This window comes from Geotrypetes seraphini, chromosome 3, assembly GCF_902459505.1.
Source record: "Geotrypetes seraphini chromosome 3, aGeoSer1.1, whole genome shotgun sequence".
NCBI classification, from domain to species: Eukaryota; Metazoa; Chordata; class Amphibia; order Gymnophiona; family Dermophiidae; genus Geotrypetes; species Geotrypetes seraphini.
The window spans coordinates 141,618,933-141,638,858 of record NC_047086.1 but is presented as its reverse complement, the minus strand read 5'-3'; the positions used below and the strand labels follow the sequence as shown (position 1 = coordinate 141,638,858).

The window sequence follows — 19,926 nt, the reverse complement described above, 5'->3', positions numbered from 1 at the left end:
TTTTTGTATTTTGGAATTGAAGAAGTCTGCTAGGGTGCTGGCTGTTAAAGTGGATTCCTCCCGGGTGTCAGTGAGTGTCTCGAGGTTGTAGAGGTCGTTGACCAAGTTGAAAAGGTTTCTACTGTTGTTTGTCACGTTTCCTATTTTTTGGGCGTAGAAATTTTTTCGTTTTTCCTTGGTGAGGTTTTTGTAGATTTTTACTTTTGATCTCCACACAACCCTGTGCTCCTGAGTACCAGATTTAGACCATAATCTTTCTGACTTTCTTAGGTCTCTCTTTAGCAGTAGTAGCTCAGAATCAAACCATCCCTCTAGATTTGTGTTTCTAATTCTGCGGGTTTTTAAGGGGGCGATTTTGTTTAGAATGTTAGTGCTGTCCTTAGTCCATGAGGACATGAATTGATCTGTTTCTGCATTCTGAATAGTGATGTTCTCATAGTGGGACCAGAATTCTAGTGGGTCGATCTTCCCTCTGGAAGTGTGGGTTTTATTAGTTCTTGTTTTATTGTTTATGTTGGGTCTTTGCTGGCAGTCAATAGTGAAGTTACATAGTCTGTGGTCAGACCATAGGGAATCTGACCAGTTATCTTCTTTCCAGTAGAGTTTGGGGTTGATTGGTTCTTTAGAGGAGAAAGTCACCAGGTCTAACTGATGACCTTTTTGATGGGTTTTGGTTGGGGGTGGTATGAAGTAGCCTAGTTGAGAGATGAGTGACCAGAAATCTGATATTTCTGGTTGGTCTGTTTGCTCTAGGTGAATATTGATATCACCACATAGTAAGTTGTATGGGCTTGCTAGTGAGTTGGTTGTTAAAAATTCCGCGAAGTCCTCCTTGGCTAGGTTCCATTTTTTTGGTGGGACATAGAACAGAATTGTTGCCAGGGAGGTTGTTAAGGATTTTGAGGTTAGCGATATTGATAATATCTCTAAGTTGGGCGAGGATTCAGAGTTAAGAACGGTGCAATTTAAGTAATCTCTGTAGATTATTGCTAGTCCTCCTCCCCTTCCCCAGGTTCTGGCTAGAGTTAGAATCTTGAAGCCTGAAGGAAGACAATCTTTGATGATGATGTCGCTATCTGACAGTAGCCAGGTTTCTGTGAGTAGGAAAAAGTCCGGGTTAGTTTCGTTCAGCCAATCCTTGATCAAGATGGATTTGTTCCTCATCGATCTTATGTTTAGGTAGAAGCCTCGTAGGTTCTGGTGGGTGGTGACTTCGTTTGGAAAGTAGTGGGAGTAGGCTAGTTGTTTTAGTGACCGTTGTTTAGTAGTGCGGGGCTTGGAAGGAGTGGGGGGGGACGGTGGTGTTGGGATAGGAAGTGGACCTACCTCTGGGTGGTTGTATGGTGGGAATGGTGGGATCTTGGGCTTGGCCTCACGGTGTGAAGTGTAGTGAATTGGTATTGGAGATGTGAATAGTGGGTTGGCTGTACAAATTCTGATGCAGACAAGATAGAGTAGGAGCAACAGTGCGCATTGATGGGAGTTTGGTAGAGCCATGGCTCAGATCTCCGGTGGAGAGGAGGGGATTATCTTGATTAAGAGGAAGAGGTGTGGAGGGTTCTAGGGGGAAGGTGGGTGAGATTGGGGAGAGGGAGGGTGACAGGGAGAAAAACAAAACAGTATTTGTCTGGAAATGCCTGGGTTGATAGATGCGTAGGTCTGTCTGGATTGGAGGTTCAGATTTTCCGCTGAAGGTAACCAGTTTGTGTCAGCACCGGTCTGGTGAGGTGGCCCAATTGTGGATATTGGCCAATGTCACTGAGGGTGTAAGTCTTGAGGGTTTGGTTACCTGATTGAAAAGTCTGGAGCTTCCCCTCAGGCGCCTCGCGCAGACGCTTCGCAAAGGGGCGAGCTAAGGCGCACGCGCCTTTGTCGTGCGCCTTCGTCGGCACACCGAGTGGCTGTTTTTAAAGTTGGGCTCTCCTGCTGGATCGGGAGGGGGCGGAGCAGGGCTTCCACGCTCCTCTCCTCGGTACGGAGGGCCGGCGACGAAAGGCTGCACGCCGCTGGTGCGGCTGTTTTTAAAGTTGGGCTCTCCTGCTGGATCGGGAGGGGCCGGAGCAGGGCTCCCACGCTCCTCTCCTCGGTGCGGAGGGCCGGCGACGAAAGGCTGCACGCCGCTGGTGCGGCTGTTTTTAAAGATGGGCTCTCCTACTGGATCGGGAGGGGGGCGGAGCAGGGCTCCTACGCTCCTCTCCTCGGTGCGGAGGGCCGGCGACGAAAGGCTGCACACCGCTGGTGCGGCTGTTTTTAAAGTTGGGCTCTCCTGCTGGATCGGGAGGGGGGCGGAGCAGGGCTCCCACGCTCCTCTCCTCGGTGCGGAGGGCCGGCGACGAAAGGCTGCACGCCGCTGGTGCGCCTGTTTTTAAAGTTGGGCTCTCCTGCTGGATCGGGAGGGGGGCGGAGCAGGGCTCCCACGCTCCTCTCCTCGGTGCGGAGGGCCAGCGACGAAAGGCTGCACGCCGCTGGTGCGGCTGTTTTTAAAGTTGGGCTCTCCTGCTGGATCGGGAGGGGGGCGGAGCAGGGCTCCCACGCTCCTCTCCTCGGTACGGAGGGCCGGCGACGAAAGGCTGCACGCCGCTGGTGCGCCTGTTTTTAAAGTTGGGCTCTCCTGCTGGATCGGGAGGGGGGCGGAGCAGGGCTCCCACGCTCCTCTCCTCGGTGCGGAGGGCCGGCGACGAAAGACTGCACGCCGCTGGTGCGGCTGTTTTTAAAGTTGGGCTCTCCTGCTGGATAGGGAGGGGGGCGGAGCAGGGCTCCCATGCTCCTTTCCTCGGTGCGGAGGGCTGGCGACGAAAGGCTGCAGATCAGGGCTCGCTGAGATGAATACTTAGCATACTTATAGAACTTAGAATACTTAGCATACTTATAGAACAATACTTATAGAAGAAACTGTTACACTGGACTAAGAGACTGAACTTAAAGTATAGAGTTTTGGTTTCTCTGAGCTTGTGAAGGAACAGACAAGTCCTGTATACTTAAAAACGTATTCATTATACCTTCAAGAGTGCCTAGAAGTGTATATTTGTATGAATAGAGAATTGTTAGAAAACCTGGCCCGAAGCACTGCAGGTCCTGGCAATGTGATGGGAAAATGAACACTTGGCTCATCACATATGTTAAGAATAATATTAAAGTGACAGAATTGCAGTGTTCTCCCTAGGGCCTTTTAGCTGGGCGCTCCGCCCGGCTAATTTAGATGACTGCCCGGCTATTATCCGATCGTGAATTCTGCTGCTGCTGCCGCAGCTCAACATTAAAAACAAAAAAACAAAACCGGTTTGGAGATTTCACACCTTAGCCCGTAGCGAACTTATGTTCCGGGGCTCTAATGTGCCGGCTTCCCTTCTCTTCCCTCCAAAACCGGAAGTTATGTCGGGGGGGGGGGGGTGGGGGTTGGGGGGGTGAAGAGAAGAGAGGGGAAGCCGGCATGCACATGTTAGAGCCCCGGAGCATGCGTTCGCTACTGGCTAAGGCAGGAGACAGGTCAGTGAAGCTTACAATTTGCTGTTCTTGCTGCCAGGTCCTGCCTACTTTCTGTTTCCGCGAAGTAAGGACCCGGCAGCATTTCTCTAGAACAGGGGTGCCTAATAGGTCGATCGCAATCCACCGGGCCGATCAGCCTTCCTTTCCCCGACGTCAATTCTGCCGTCTGAGAGGAAGTTCTGGACAGCCAATCGCTGCCTGGCTGGGCCGGAACTTCCTCTCCGACGGCAGAATTGACGTTAGGGAGAGGAATGCTGGTCGGCCCAACGCAGGGAGAGCTTGGGGCGGCGGCGGCTTTGGAGCCTGTTATCCGATAGCGGTAGCGGCCTGTTCCCCGATGGCAGCAGGAGGGCAGGGAAAGAGGACAGGCAGGGAGACAGAAGGAAAGAAGAGAAACAGAAAAAAAGAAAGGGGGCATGAAGAGAGAAAGAAAGAAAGGGAGGCAGGGAGAGAGGAAGAAAAAGTTGGGGGAGGGAATGAGGTGTGGAGGAGAGAAAGCATACAGGCTGAAAGAAGGGAAGAAAGATTGGATGCACAGTCAGAAGAAGAAAGTGCAACCAGAGACTCATGAAATCACTAGACAACAAAGGTAGGAAAAATGATTTTATTTTAAATTTAGTGATCAAAAAGGTGTCTGAATTTATATCTGCTGTCTATATTTTACACTATGGTCCCCTTTTATTAACCCTTTCAGGACCATAAGGATCATAGGCCAATTTTTGTGGTTTTGACGACATTTTTATGGTAAAAAGGGCTTGCAGATGCCAAAAAATTGATTTTTTTTGTGAAATATTATTTTTTTAAAAAAAAATCAAACTTCTGGCTTATGGACAGTGTGGCAAGTGAATCTTCTCGTCAATCTGGCAACGACGCTAATGAATGAATGTCGGAACCAGTTTGTTTACATAAAGGCAGTATCATATAGAATCCGTACATATCAAATTTAGAACTGTAGACTATCCCAATCAAAATTTATAGGATTTTAAAGTTATGGGACAAATATGTCCCTTGGTCCTGAAAGGGCTACACCGCAACAGCGGTTTTTAGCGCAGGGAGCCTATGAGCGTCGAGAGCAGCGCTGGGCATTCAGCGCAGCTCCCTGCGCTAAAAACTGCTATTGTGGTTTAGTAAAAAGGGAGGGGGGTATTTGTCTATTTTTGTATGGTTGTTACTGAGGTGACAGTGCATAGAGTCATCTGCTTTGACCTCTTTGAAAAAAACCCGGAATACGAATGATAATTAACATTTTTTATGCATACAGTGTGCTTTGTGGTTTTTTTAAATTTTATTGTTGGTATATTATTTTGGTCATTTTAAAAGCAGCTCGCAAGCCCAAAAAGTGTGGGCACCCCTTCTCTAGAACATCGCTCCTTAGTTTTATCAAGTGGTGCAGTGAGGGGCCAGCACTTTACATCTTATCACCTCATTCTTTCTTTTTTTCTCCTCATGTACAGCATGGTTCTTTATTCTAAGCAGCTCTGGCAGTAACAGTACTACGGGTGCCTTATGCTACTTTCACTACCACTTGCAGTCAGGTTCGGCATTTTATCATGGTTTTGGTTTTTTTATTTAGTTGTTCACTAGTATTTTCATTTATTTATTAAAGCAGCCTTTTTTAACAGCCTGATGCCCCTCCCCTATCAGTGTGCATCCAATCCATTGCCGACAATTTTTTGGCACCTCTTTCAACGGATCAAATATCATAGCCCCACTGTCGCGTGTTCACATTTATTCTGCTTACGAGTTTCTTTCATCATGCAGAGACCTTTTCAGTAAGTCCATTTTACTCTCCCTTTTTTACTTTCGAGTGCTGTGGTTTTATTCTTTGGTTTTAATAGAAGCTCATTTGAACAATAATTTAGATCTTTCCCAGGTTTCAATTTTCATTTACCTGATCGGCTTGTCTTTGAGCTACTATCGGCTTATGTTTTCAAGATACATTCTGTATTATCAGCTGTTCATTTCCCATATGTTTACTTTTGCCCTGTTTAGGTCTATATAGTCTAGGCATACTCTTTGTAACCAGCCATCATTTTAAGTATGTATACTTGGGGGCTTCCCCTGCTGGCTCTGCGCATGTGTCAAAGTCACTCTTCCAATGACTAATGGGGTGGGATTATGACAGACCTCCGCAAAACTCATTTTCATGGGAAGTCATTTGAACATCAATTGCCATTTTAAAATCGGATAACTTGTCGGCCTCATACTGACCCACCGGATTTTAAGGACGATTTTAGTGCATCCTGGCCTTAGTGCTTACAAACGAGGAACATGTTTCTAATGTTACAGTGGGTGATCATCGCATGGTGCGGTTTAAATATTAAGATAGATGTAGGGCTCATTCAAATGCAGTAGGTCCTAGACTTTAATTAAACTAACTTTGTTCAGAGGGGGGATTACATCAAGGAATTGCTAGGGACAGACTTAAAGATTTCAATATGTAATAATAATAACAGTTTATATACCGCAGAACCATGAAGTTCTATGCGGTTTACAATGATTAAAAATGCTACAAATTATATAGAACTAACAAAGTTAAAAGCTAGTGACTAACAGCTCTAGAGATCAGTTATTGTGGAATAACATTGTACAAATCAGCCACCTAAGTACTTCAGGAAAAGATATATTTTTAGGTGTTTCCTAAATTCCCCATAAGTAGTAAGCATAAGCAATTGTTCCAGATCTTTACCCCATAATGCTGCCTGCCTGATGTGAGAAAAGATGTTGATGATGTCTTTTAAATTTACATCCTCTAACCGGTGGAGAAACAAAATTCAAGTGTGAGCTTCTCTTATGTCTATTGGTTGAGAAAGAGAAAAGGTCAGTTATATATTTAGGGGCTAAACCAAATAATACCTTAAAGCAAAAACATCCAAACTTAAACTTCACACGTGCCTCCATCGGCAACCAATGCAGAAGTCGGTAGGAAGGTGTTACATGATCGAACTTCTTCAACCCAAAAATCAGCCTGACCGCTGCATTCTTCCCCAGTTGTAATCGCTGCATATTCTTCTGGGAAACTGCCAGATAGGCAATATTACAGTAATCAAGTTAACTCAGAATAAGGGATTGTACCACAATTCTAAATGATGAAACATCAAAATATGCTCTAATAGACTGAAGCTTCCAGATAGTAAAAAACCCTTTCTAACCAAAGAGTCCACCTGGTCCTTCATGGTTAGGCCCTGGTCCAGTATTACACCCAAAACCTTCATAGTACATTGAATAGGATAACCAAGTTTATTGATGCACAGTGATGTTTTTTTTTTTTAATTATTTCTTTATTCAATTTTCAAAAATACAATTCAAGATTTACTTGTACAGAAAGCTGTTGATGCACAGTGATGTTTTAGTATCAAGCGGGTGTGACAAAGCTACAAAAAAATTTTGTTTTTTTCTGAATTAAGCTTCAGTCTAAATTCAGTCATCAATTGCTCCATCAAATTTAGTACTTCTGTTGCCTTAGGAGTAACTTCAGAGAGAGCGGTAGTAAATGGGATAATGATCGTAAAGTCATCTGTGTAACTAAATAATTTTATCCCCAGCAGGGTCAATTACGCACCTAATGATTACATGTAGATATTGAAAAGCAATGGGGATAATGGTGACCTCTGCGGAACGCCAGATGGGTTACTCCAGGTATCAGAGAGATCATAATTAAAACGTACTTGATAGGGACATAAGGAAACCTCGGAACCAGTCTAACACCTCTCCTCTGATACCAATTGCATGTAAGCATTGTAACAATTTCCCATGGTCCACTAAGGGCTCCTTTTACAAAGGTACACTAGCGTTTTTAGCACACACACCGGATTAGTGGTCGCTACCCAAAAAAACTACCACCTGCTCAAGAGGAGGCGGTAGCGCCTAGCGTGCACTATTTCGCACGTTAAAGCCCTAACGCACCTTTGTAAAAGGAGCCCTAAGTCAAAGACAGAACTCGTATCAAATTGCATAATCAGGCCCCTACTAAAGAAATGTAAATTATCCAAGATGGCTGCAATTACTGTCTCAGTGCTAAACAAAGGTCTAAAACCAGATTGAGTTTCATGTAAAAGAGAGAACTGATCAAGATATTCCATCAATTGGGTATGTACCAATCCTTCTATGATTTTTACAAAAATTGGAAAGGATGCTACTGGTCTATAGTTAGTTACTAATGATGATGATTCTTTACGATTTTTTGGAATTGGGGTTATTATAATGTGACCATTATTAGTAAGGAATTTTCCGTTTTTTAAATTATTGGTCAAATAATTCAGCAAAGTTAGTTTAAAATCTAATGAAGCTGCTTTCATAATTTCTGGGGGACAGGAGTCCAAAACGAGTATGATTTAGTGTATTTGTTATATAATTTGATATAATTATTCCATTCTAAATCTTGAAAGGAATTCCAAATCATATCCGCTGGTATTTCATTTCCTTGTATGTTAACTATTTGATGTTCATATGTGTCATTTGTCAAACAGTTATTTCTTAAGTTTTTAATTTTTGAATCAAAATGCTGTGCTAAATCATTTGCTGAAGGTAGCTTAATATTATGCATGAATTGAGTGTAGCGTGTGGTGTCAAATTAATTTGTAACCAAGTTGAACATTTCTTTTGTATCGATTCCTTTTGAGCTAGTATTAGATGAGTCAATTTTGAATGAGTAAAATGCTTTACGTTTTTCTTTTATCAATTGTTTGTAAATTTTTATGTTGGATCTCCAGTTGTTCCAGTCTGACAACTTTCCCATTTTTTTTCCAGATCCTTTCCAATCGTCTTACTAATTGTTTCATTTTTAAAAGTTCAGTGTCAAACCATTTATTATATTTATTTGAGCAGCTTTTACTATTTCATTTAGAGGAAAGGCAGGAGAGAGGAGATATGATATAAGAGACATTTAAACACCTCTGTAGCATAACTGCGCATGAGGCAAGTCTCATTTGACAGGAAGCTCTGGAATGAGAGGACATAGAAAATGAACTCCAAAAGTTGACCACCCGACCCAGCTTCTGCAACAGTTGAATCACTCTGTAAGAGTGATAAGGCATAGGGCAATTCTACACCAACCCCACAACTCTCCCTGAGGAACAGATTTCATGTCCTTCAAGAAGGAACTGTCGAGGATGAAACAGAAGGGGCTCAGGAGGATTCCAAACACAGAACATCAGTACTCGCTGATCGACCCCCTCGGAAGGAGCGTAGAGGGGTGGTCATCGGGGACTCCATGCTAAGAGGCACCGAAGGAACAATTTGCAGAACAGACTTGCAGTCAAGGGAGGTCTGCTGTCTCCCTGGAGCCAGGATCCGGGACATCACCACCAGTCTAGACAAACTTCTGAAACCTACTGACCATTTCCCTATGTTTCTCATTCATGTAGGTACCAACGATACTGCCAGGAGCACATCAGACAGCATCCCTAAAGACTTTGAAGCCCTGGGAAAAAAGCTGAAGCAGACAGGAGCACAGGTGGTCTTCTCATCAATTCTCCCAGTAAGAGGCAAAGGCAGAGACAGGGAAGAGCGTATCCATCGGACCAACGAGTGGCTTCGCAAATGGTGTTTAGAGATGAACTTTGGATTCCTAGACCACGGAGAGGCGCTACAAGGACTATAGGGACCTGACGGACTACACCTGACCAAGAGAGGCAAGAAAGTATTTGGACATCGACTAGCCCGCCTACTTCGGAAGGCTTTAAACTAGGTAAGTTGGGGGAGGGTACATACACACATTCCAGAGCAGCAAGGATCCACCCTGGGGAAGCAAGTAGCACCCACACTTCTGAGTCTAAGGTAAGTACCCATAGTATACACAAAAAAATAAGAGCCACACTAACAGGGACAGGCATCTCTTCACAGGTTTGGAGAGCTATGTATGTTAGCGCACACAGCTTGGGCAACAAAATCCTGGAACTAGAAACAGAGATAAGGAATGCTGACCTTGACATAGTAGCGATATCCGAGACCTGGTTCACAGACTCGCATGGGTGGGATATGGTTATACCAGGCTACAATCTACTTTGTCGGGACAGAGAGGGCAAGTTAGGAGGGGGGGTAGCACTATACACTAAGGATAATATCAAAACTACCAGAATCACAGAGGTTAGATACACAGGGGAATCACTTTGGGTAAACCTGACCAGAGGGAATGAAAAATGCCTTTACCTCGGTGTGGTATACAGACCTCCAAGACAACAGGAAGACAAAGACAAGAAATTGATTGAAGACAAAGAGAACATCACTTTGCGTGGTGACACGGTACTGTTAGGGGACTTCAAACATGCCAGATGCAGATTGGAACACACTCTCCGTGACTACGAGTGGTAGCAGAAGAATATTAACCTAAATTAAGGGTGCACAACTCAAACAAATGGTATTAGAGCCCATCAGGGAACAGGCAATACTGGACCTGGTACTCACCAATGGAGACAGTGTCTCGGAGGTATCAGTAGGAGACACGCTGGCCTCCAGTGACCACAACATGGTATGGCTCAACCTCAGGAAAGGCTTCTCTAAATCAAACACAGCGACGAGGGTCCTCAACTTTAGGGGCGCAGACTTCGACCACATGAGAGACTTTGTCTATCAAGAGCTGCAAAACCATGCAGAAACTGACAATCCGGAAACTATGTGGTCAAATCTGAAATCCATCCTGAACGAAGCAACTAACCGCTACATAAATACAGTAAGCAAACGCCGGAGAAACAAAAGACCACAATGGTTCAGCAAGAAAATTTCGGACCTCATTAAAAAGAAAAAAGAAGCATTTATCACCTACAAACATCTTGGGAAGAGGGAGGCAAAAGAAGACTATCTGGCCAGATCTAAAGCTGTCAAAAAGGCAGTCAGGGAGGCCAAACTTCGAACAGAAGAAGATCTAGCACGGAACATTAAAAAAGGGGATAAATCCTTCTTCAGGTACATTAGCGACAGGAAGAGAAACAAGGATGGACTAGAACGCCTTAGGCAATCAGACGGAAACTACGCAGAATCTGATTCTACCAAGGCAGAACTACTAAATGAATACTTCTGCTCAGTATTCACCTGTGAAGCACCGGGAGCTGGTCCACAACTACAGACAAGAGACAGCCAAAATGACGTATTTCAAGATTTCGAGTTTACACCCAGTAGCGTCTACTATGAACTTTCAAGACTCAAAGTAGACAAAGCCATGGGACCAGACAATCTACACCTCAGGGTGCTCAGAGAGCTGTGTGAAGTTCTGGCTGAACCACTATCCGTGCTCTTCAATCTTTCCATGCGCACGGGAAGAGTACCCCTGGACTGGAAAACAGCTAACGTAATTCCACTCCACAAAAAGGGCTGCAGAACAGAAACAGAAAATTACAGACCGGTAAGTCTCACATCCATAGTGTAAAAACTCATGGAAACACTGATCAAACAGAAACTTGACAAAATTCTAGACGAAGAAAATCTACGTGATCCACACCAACACGGATTTACCAGGGGAAGGTCCTGCCAATCTAATCTGATTGACTTCTTTGACTGGGTGACTAGTCATCTGGATGCCGGGGAGTTCCTGGACGTGATATATTTGGACTTCAGCAAAGCTTTTGATAGCGTCCCACACCGCAGGCTGTTGAACAAACTAAAATCTATGCAATTAGGGGATACACTCACTACATGGGTTAGGGATTGGCTAAGCGGTAGGCTTCAAAGGGTGATGGTAAACGGTACCCCCTCCAAAACGTCAGCAGTGACGAGTGGAGTACCACAGGGCTCCGTCTTAGGGTCGATTCTATTCAATTTATTCATAGGAGATATGACCCAAGGGCTTAGAGGAAAAGTATCACTGTTTGCCGACGACACCAAACTATGTAACATAGTAGGTAATAGCAGTGTGCCTGACATTATGACGCAGGACCTACGGCAGCTGGAACAGTGGTCGTCAACTTGGCACCTAAGCTTCAATGCTAAAAAATGTAAAGTGATGCACCTAGGTAAAAAAAATCCACACAGAACTTACACACTAAATGGTGAAACCTTGTCCAGGACCACGGTGGAACGTGATTTAGGAGTGATCATTAGTGATGATATGAAGGCTGCCAATCATGTGGAGAAGGCTTCGTCCAAGGCAAGACAAATGATGGGCTGCATCCGTAGGGGTTTTGTCAGCAGAAAACCTGAAGTCATAATGCTGCTGTACAGATCCATGGTGAGACCTCATCTGGAGTATTGTGTTCAATTCTGGAGACCACACTACCGGAAAGATGTGTTGAGAATTGAGTCGGTTCAGCGAATGGCTACCAGGATGGTCTTGGGGCTCAGGGATCTCACATATGAAGAAAGGCTAAAAAAACTAAGGATGTACTCTCTGGAGGAACGAAGAGAGAGGGGAGACATGATTGAGACCTTTAAGTATATCACGGGGCGTATAGAGGTGAAAGATGATATCTTCTGTCTTACAGGGCCCTCGGTTACCAGAGAGCACTCGCTGAAAGTCAGGGGAGGGAAATTTCATGGTGATGCCAGGAAGTACTTCTTCACCGAAAGGGTAGTCGATCATTGGAACGAGCTACCTCAGCAGGTGATTGAGGCCAACAACGTGTCAGATTTTAAGAGAAAATGGGATATTCACGTGGGATCTCTAGGGGAGTAAAAGTCAGGGAGTAGGTCATTGGTATGGGCAGACTTGATGGGCTGTGGCCCTTTTCTGCCGTCAATTTCAATTTCTATTTTTTTAGAAAGGGTGGCAAGATGCATGGAATAGTTTCCCGGCATAGGTGGTAGAGACAAAGAGTGTCTGAATTCAAGAATGCATAGGACAGGCACATGGGATCTCAGAGAGGAGGAGATAATGGATGCTGCAGATGGGCAGAATGGATGAGCCTTTTGGCCTTTATCTGCCGTCATGTTTCTACCCACTGCAAGACCTCGCTAAGACACACCTAGCCAGAACATTACACACTTAAAGTTAGTTAAATACAGGTGCTGTAACTATTTTGGGATATATCAGGACTTTAGATGTACACAAACAAAAATAACTACTTACCTGGGTTATTATAGTCTATCAGTTAATTCACATTCTTATGCTCATCCCAAGAACCTGGGAAGTTTATCTGGAAGACAAAAGGATTTAAGGGATTTATTGGAAAGAATCTGGATCCTTCAGGTAATTTGTCTGGTAAGAGAGAAATCAGTAGTTAACTCAATACTTATCTAATGTTGCTGGTTTGTTGCATGTTGCTGGGAGATCCCATATAAAAAGGGAAGAAACCTTTTTTTGCACAAGGAAAGCCTGTCCTGTAGAATGTAAATAAAAGTTACTGGTGTTTGGTCTTCAATGGAAGAGAGAAAGTATTTTGGGCCTGTTTTTCTACTGAAATAATACATTGTGCTTATATAAGAAATTTCTGGGTATTTTTCCCGACTGCGATGAAATGTTTCTCTGGTTTACATTCATCTGTGGACTTTCCCTACAGAGAAGACCCCTAGGGACCTGGAGGTTGCTTTCCTGGAGAATGGAGAACAGTGAAGATCCCCTAGTGACCTGATGGGTAATGTTAAGACATCCTGAATTTCTTGATTCAATGGGATTTTTCTCCAATTATATCTACTACACACAAGAAACAACATTATTTAGATCTATTGGCATTTACCGCCTCTCACAATCAGAATTGCATTTTATCATTTAATAAAACTTCCAGTATTGCTTGATTAGATCACTTCTTTTTAAGTTTCTCTCTGTCTTGAAATGATACCAACTTAAGAAGGACAGGTACTATATCTTTAAGGAAGTATGGAAACAAGATAGATCCTTATTTAGATAGAAACATAGGCCATATGGTCTGTATCTGCCTATTTAGTTTGCCTTACTATGCCATCTATTATCCCTTCCTTGCCCCGAGAGAAGGAGGTTATTTCATGCATTCACTACTCTTTTTGTGGAAAAGGTATTTTCTGATGTTACTTCTTAATATGTCCTCTTTTGCCTTCATCTTATGCTTCCTCATTCCAGAATTTCTTTTCAATTTAAAAAGACTCACCTTATATGCATTTATGCCACATAGGTATTTAAACATCTCTTAACATATCTCCCTCTCTCCCACCTTTCCACCAAAATATGCATATTGAGATCCTTAATCTTTCCACCAAAGTATGCATATTGAGATCCTTAAGTCTGATCACTTTATGACAAAGCTATCTTCTGGACTGACTCCATCCTGTTGATATATTAAGGTGTGGTCTCCAGAATTGTTCACAATAGTTTTAGGCTAATTGTTCAGGCTGTTCTCCCATACTTAGACCACTGCAGAGAAGGAATATAAGAGATTGCAACTTCTCCAGAATACAGCAGCTAGACTAATTTTCTGATTAAGCCACTTTGAAAGGGTAAGCCTGTTATTGAAAGAGCTACATTGGCTGCCAATAAAAATCTCAGTTTAAGATAGCTTGCATGCTCCATAAGGCCATATATGGAGAGAACTCTCAAGGACTGATATCAAGGTTACAGTTTGTGCCATAACTCCAGAACACCACCACAATGTTTTAAGCTGACCTTTCCAGTTCCCCAAGTCTACCAGAAAAAGCTATTTGAGTTTACCTTTGAATTTCAGGATTCCAAAACCTGGAATAACCTACCATTGTATCTGTGTCAGATCTCATCCTACTACCATTTCAGGAAAATGTTAAAGACCCATCTCTTCTCTTTGTAATTCTCATGATCATTATTAAATTGTAATCTAAGAATCTTACTGTAATTGTACCAGAAATTTTAGGAATTTTATTGTAAGCCACAGTGAAGCCTTGTCAAAATTTGCAGGACATAAGAAATTGGATGGTATGGATCAGGGATCTCAAAGTCCCTCTTTGAGGGCCGCAATCCAGTCAGGTTTTCAGGATCTCCCCAATGAATATGCATTGAAAGCAGTGAATGCACATAGATCTCATGCATATTCATTGGGGAAATCATGAAAATCCAAATAGATTGCAGTCCTCAAGGAGGGACTTTGAGATCCCTAGTATGGATGCTGTGGAAGGGCAGAGTGGATGGGCCATTTGACCTTTATCTGCTGTCATGATTCTATGGAGGGCAAAGTCAAGAGCAAGAAGACTTAGTGGTAATCATCCAAACCCAAAGAGTCTGCAGCTTTCTCCCATCAGTAAATGTTGCCAGATTTTCTCTATTTCACACCCAGTTGGGCTGTCTCCTTAACATGCAGGAAAATATTCTGTTTGTGGGTTGAATTAATTTTGGGCTATATCCAAATCCTCACTCCATGCATGCTCACATTCATTAGGGAGTGTTTTTAGAGCATTCCAGTGCTCTGTACTGGGCCCAATGCATATTTTGAAACAATCTAGATAAGGGATCACATTTACAGATGCCACCAAATTATTCAAAGCTATTAAACCACAAGTGAATTGTGAGGAGTTTCAGGGGTCCTCTGTGAAATGCTTGAATGTCTAAAAGGCAGATGCAATTTACAGTAGTGAAAGTGCAAAATGTTGCACACAAGGAAAAATAGTCTTAAGTACATAATGCTGTATTCCATATTAAAAATCACCACCCAAGAAAAGGATCTTGAGGGGTCAGTGTGGTTTATATGCTGAAACTCTCAGATCAGTATGTGGTAGCAGACAAAAAAAAAAGCAAGTACTGTATTAGGAATTATTTGGAAAGAAATAGATTTAAATGGAAAATATGAAGCTTCTGTATTAATCTATGGGCAGAAATGGCATAAGGAAAGAATAGCTTCTTTATGAATGGAGACAAAGTTAAGGCTCTTCAGCTTAGAGAAATAGCAGAGGATAGATATGACAGTGGTCTTTAAAATCATGAGTGGAGTCAACCTCAAATACATCAGGGGACACTCTAAGATAAACTAACAGGCAGCAAGCACACTTAAATAGGAAAACATGGGGGCTTTTCACAAATTTGTATGTTCTGATAGTTTAGATCAGTGTATCTCAAACTGTGTGCTTCCTGAGATTTTAGGTGTGCCATGATCCAATGGGGAGGAGGAGAGGTGCCAGCACCAGCTGACTGTCTATAGGATGTGCCTCTCCTGGGCTCCAGCACCTCTCCTTCTCTCTGGCCCTCTTCACACACACACACGGACATCAACATGATGTCACACATGCACATGCTGTCATCATAGCAATATTCACAAACTTCCAGGCGCCTGGAGCCATGGCCACTACCTTTAGCGTGCCACGGCTTGAGAAAGTTTGCAGGACACTGCTCTAGATGTAAAAATAATTATTAAAAATATTTTAAGAGCACTTATTTGATAAGAAGAAGATTGGGCTACTTTGTGGCTTGGGACTCTTTTCCGCAGGTTACTTGGGCCACTATTTGCCATATATAGATTAACCCCATTTAATACCTAGTAACATTACCTCCCTCCTCTATCAACTGGCGGCAATGGTGTTGAGGAGTGCAGAGAAAGCAGCTAACTAGTCAGCCAAAAGATAGCATTATTTTGTGGTGCCCAGATTTCAGCGTGTGCGGAAACTGAAGCATCAGGTGAGCCAGTCCCTGCCCAAGTGCTCATTCCCCGGACCGACTGAGCCCTCAACCACCAGTAGCCACATACCAAAGTCTTTCTCAGTAGCCCAACGGACACCCTCCGAAGACCACGACCTAACTGCCCCCCCCCCCCCCCCCCCCCCATCACAGAAACCGACCCTAACCTGAACTATACCTGATACGGAAAACAACCCAGAAGCCGCTCGCCCTCAAGGCCGCCATCATTTAAAAAAAATGGTGGCATTTGGCGCCGCCCTCAGTTCCGCCCGACGCCGTACGTCATGACGCACTGCTAGAGGTCAGAGAATGTCAGGGTGAGAGACGCAGTTTCAATCAGCTGAAATTGCTGGCCGGGAGATCTGTCATGATCCGAGGCCAATTGTGGGATTAATTTGGGCCATTCAGATATTTTTGAAGGTGCTGACCACAACGGAGAGGGATGGGGAAGGAGTTGTCCGAGAGAAGGGTTCGGGGCTTCTTCGATTGCTATAGTTTTTTGGGATGTTGACGGATAAGAAGTACAAAACGGTCAGTTGGACCATCAGATAACTTTTTTATTTGGTGGGGTGGGGATCCGGGGAAGTGCTGGGAGGAGAGTGTCATGGGACAGAAATCAAACACGCCCCTGCAAGTAATCTCTTCCACCCCTCATCCCCATAAACTTCAGAAGTAATTATTTCATTTAATAATGCTGCTGAAGTACGTTAGAGGCTCCCTTAGAGACCCATTTACAAGTAAGCAAAAGCATTTTATTTATATGTCGTGCTCCTTCCCTAGCAGTGTTCAAATTCAAGCTAAAAGCCCACTTTTTAAAATCTGTTTTCAACTCCTAACTCCCACTCGCTGCTATCAGATACTTATACCCACTGTATCATTTCCTCTACCGTAATATTCCCAACCCCGAAATGTCCTGTCTAGATTATAAGCTCTTCTGAGCAGGGACCGTTTATTGTATGTTAAAATATACAGCACTGCGTATGCCTTTCAGCGCTTTAGAAATTACATTATATTAGAGATTTCTATTCCACCATTGAGATCTATTAGCATACAATGAAAGCAGTGCAAGCAAATAGATCTCATGCATATTCATTGGAGAAATCCTGAAAACCTGACTGGATTGCGGCCCTGGAGGAGGGACTGTGACACCCCTGCACTAGAGAATGACATGGGAAAAATGTGTCCTTGTCTCTGTTAGCTCTGTCCCCGGAAACTGTCTCATCTCATCCGCACAAGCCTCAAATAGTTATGATTTTAAATTTAACTTATTTTTATTTAAAGTATTAAAAAAATATTCTGTACAATTGTCATTAGATTAATTGACTTGCTCTTGGTCACAAGGACACAACCTTAGGGTGCTGAGGCTGTAGCTTTAACCACTGTGCCACACTCTCCCCCTTTTACATGGGCCCAGCACGTTTCCCTTCTCCCCCAATACCCAGACTAGATCCAGCAACAGTCTCCCCTTCGGCTCCAGCAGCCAAAGCAAACCCCCTCCCCCCCTTTGCGGGTGAAGCAGCAGCCCTCCTCCCTCCCTCCCTCTTGATCGTGGCTACCAGCAAAAAAAATCCAAACAAATCTGCAACTCTCCTGGGAAATAAAACCAAATGCATTTCCTTTTCTACTGTACACAATTGCAAAGACATCTATAAATATTTTCCAAAGCTAACATATTTCAGTCAATAAATTAAAGATAAAATGCTTTTTCACCTTTGTTGTCTGGTGATTTATTTTTCAATCAAGTTGGTTCCCGATTCTCTTTTTTATTTTGCTTCCCCATCTTCTGCAAATCCTCCTTCAAGTGGCTGCTATTCATTTGTCTTTTCTACTCCTGTCCTGTTCCATGCCTTCACTACAACTACCTCTAACATATTAACCTATCAGTTTAGCTCTTTCCTTATGTTCCTATCTTGTCTTTACTTTTCAGCTTCCTAACAAATTTCCATCTTCTTCTTCATCCACTCTTCTGTTCCCTTCCATGTTCAGTCTAAGAAACAGATAAAGGTCAAATGACCCATTCTGTCTGCCCATCCACAACATCAACTATCTCCCTAAGAAATTCCATGTGAATGTCTCACGCTTTCTTGAATTGTCACCACCACTTCTTCTGGGAGACTATTCCACACATCTACCACCCTTTTGGTAAAAAAGTATTTTCTTAGATTACTCCTGAGTCTATCACTTCTTAACCTCATTCTATGCCCTTTCATTCTGGAATTTCAATTGAAAGTGATTCATCTCATGTATCATATCTCCCCTCTCCTGCCTTTCCTCCACAGTATAACTACTAAGATCTTTATGTCTGTCCCCATACACCTTAAGATGTAGACCAGTGGTCTTCATTGCAAGGCCCGTGAGCCAATGATGGCCCGCAGAGACCTTTTTGATGGCTCATGCTGCAGTCCGGGGTTCCATCTCCCCCAGGACCCATCGCTGCAGCCACTTTTTCTCTTTTCGGAGCTTTTACAGGAGCAGCTGATGATAAAAAAAACCCTAATGCAGCTTGATAAAAGGGGGGGGGTGAGATAAACTGTTAATAGTAGATCCTCCCATTATAAGTCATCAAGAAACTATTTTGTAAGTTGATAAGAAAGATTATCTACTAAATATAGTAATTAGGATACATTAGAACTTCATGTAAACCTAATGATAAAGAAATCTTTTGGGTTATTGGAGAATTAGAAAGTATTTTGATCAACATCATGTTTGCTTACTAGTTCAATCTTTGTTTTTGTTGCTGATAGATTATTGTAATATTATTTATTTGGATTGTCCTAAATTCATATTACGGAAATTGTAAACTTTACAAAATACTGCAATTGGAAGCATGGGTCTGGATGCTCTGGTCCAGCCGTAGCTGCAAAGCATGCTGTTATACATCACCAGACAACAAAGGTTGGGAAAATGATTTTATTTTCAATATAGTAATTGAAATGTGTCAGTTTTGAGAATTTATATCTGCTGTGTATATTGTGTGTATAAGAAAAATGAATGGAAAAAAATTACATTACAATTAGTAAAGGGGTGGGATCTGGGGCAGAGCTTGGGAGGTCTGTGGTTGGGGTACTTAGCTTGAAGTAGTTGAGGAACACTGTTGTAGGCAATCAGCCGGTGCCAGCGCCTCTCCTCTCCGGCCCTCTTCCCTGTTGGCACCCCCTACTGGCATCTCAGGGCCCGTCTGGAGGGCCTCTGCGCATGTATGGACGTTGACATGATGATGCCACACATGCACATGATGTCATCACAGCAACATCCACGCACTTCTGGGTGCCTTTATGTGTCCCGGCTCAAGAAAGTTTGAGAAACACTGCTTCCAGTCTCTCCTCATATGTCTTTTGGTGCAAACCTACTATTTTTGTCTCCTTTCTCTGGACAGCTTCCAGTCTTCTTATGTCCTTTGCCAGTTATGGTCTCCAAAACTGAACACAATACTCTAAGTGGAGCCTCACCAATGACCTGTACAGGGGCATCAATACTGTCTTTCTTCTACTGCTTACTTCTCTCTCTATACAGCCTAGCATCCTTCTGGTAACAGCCACCGCCTTGTCACACTGTTTCTTTGCCTTTAGATCTTCGGACACTATCATCCCAAGGTCCCTCTCCCCATATTACATTACATTACATTAGAGATTTCTATTCCGCCATTACATTTTGGTCCAAAGCGGATTACAAAAGGCAGGTTACAAAAGAAAATATCTGGTCATTTCCAGGGGAGATAAAGAGTAGATCAGGTTGCTTTGGGGAATTGGGAAGGTAATGGGAATAGGGAAGGAACTTGCAGTATTAAGTCTTCTTCAGGGATTTATTGAAAAGTATTGTCTTTCTTTCTTTTCTGAATGTTTTGTAGTCTGGGGTCATTATCAGTAGATTGGAGATTTGGTTGTCTAGTTTTGCTGCTTGAATGACTAAGAGGCCATCTTATAGTTTTTTTCCATTTAACTTCTTTGATTGGAGGGTGTGTGAAT

The 19,926-nt window shown here is 43.2% G+C and overlaps 1 protein-coding gene across 4 annotated transcripts in view; it reads right to left on the bottom strand.

Moving 5' to 3' along the window:
• Positions 1–16,228, bottom strand: part of MPV17 (mitochondrial inner membrane protein MPV17) — a 153,881-nt gene extending 137,653 nt beyond the window's left edge. For 3 of the 4 annotated variants that reach the window (XR_004538657.1, XR_004538655.1, XR_004538656.1), the window contains exons 1-2: positions 16,140–16,228; positions 12,485–12,551 (exon numbers count right to left, since the gene is read on the bottom strand). The gene's annotated coding sequence lies outside the window, so the exon portion shown is untranslated. The remainder of the gene's footprint in view (positions 1–12,484; positions 12,552–16,139) is intronic. The other variant, XM_033935798.1, reaches the window with a different exon arrangement.
• Between the last annotated feature and the right edge of the window lie 3,698 nt (positions 16,229–19,926).